Here is a 1,167-nt window from a genome sequence, read left to right as displayed (position 1 = left end):
GTTTATATCAGTTTAATATCTGATATGTCCCCTATCTGATAGCATATATTAAATGCACCACCAGGTTTCAGTGTTGGAAAGAAAGATTATCTGTTTATTTGCTGCAGCTGTTTGCTGGCTAGTCCAGTGGGCCCCTACTGCAGGCAATAGACAATAGGTGGTGCCTAGGTGGATAGGACATCTGTCACGATGCCGGCAGGTAGTGGATCCTCTGTGCCAGAGAGGGATTGGCGTGGACCGTGCTAGTGGACCGGTTCTAAGCCACTACTGGTTTTCACCAGAGCCCGCCGCAAAGCGGGATGGTCTTGCTGCGGCGGTAGTGACCAGGTCGTATCCACTAGCAACGGCTCACCTCTCTGGCTGCTGAAGATAGGCGCGGTACAAGGGAGTAGGCAAAAGCAAGGTCGGACGTAGCAGAAGGTCGGGGCAGGCAGCAAGGATCGTAGTCAGGGGCAACGGCAGAAGGTCTGGAAACACAGGCAAGGAACACACAAGGAACGCTTTCACTGGCACTAAGGCAACAAGATCCGGCAAGGGAGTGCAGGGGAAGTGAGGTGATATAGGGAAGTGCACAGGTGAACACACTGATTGGAACCACTGCGCCAATCAGCGGCGCAGTGGCCCTTTAAATCGCAGCGCGCCGGGACAGAACAGACGGAGAGCGAGTCAGGTAGGGGAGCCGGGGTGCGCATCGCGAGCGGGCGCTACCCGCATCGCGAATCGCATCCCGGCTGGCAGCGGAATCGCAGCGCCCCGGGTTAGAGGACGTGACCGGAGCGCTGCCGCGGGGAGAGTGAAGCGAGCGCTCCGGGGAGGAGCGGGGACCCGGAGCGCTCGGCGTAACAGTACCCCCCCCCTTGGGTCTCCCCCTCTTCTTAGAGCCTGAGAACCTGAGGAGCAGACTTTTGTCTAGGATGTTGTCCTCAGGTTCCCAGGATCTCTCTTCAGGACCACAACCCTCCCAGTCCACTAAAAAAAAATTTTTCCCTCTGACCTTTTTGGCAGCTAAAATTTCTTTGACCGAGAAGATGTCCGAGGAGCCGGAAACAGGAGTGGGAGGAACAGATTTGGGAGAAAAACGGTTGAGGATGAGTGGTTTGAGAAGAGAGACGTGAAAGGCATTAGGGATACGAAGAGAGGGAGGAAGAAGAAGTTTATAAGAGACAG

This window comes from Hyla sarda, unplaced genomic scaffold, assembly GCF_029499605.1.
Source record: "Hyla sarda isolate aHylSar1 unplaced genomic scaffold, aHylSar1.hap1 scaffold_22, whole genome shotgun sequence".
Classification (NCBI taxonomy): Eukaryota; Metazoa; Chordata; class Amphibia; order Anura; family Hylidae; genus Hyla; species Hyla sarda.
This window is presented reverse-complemented; position numbering follows the sequence as displayed.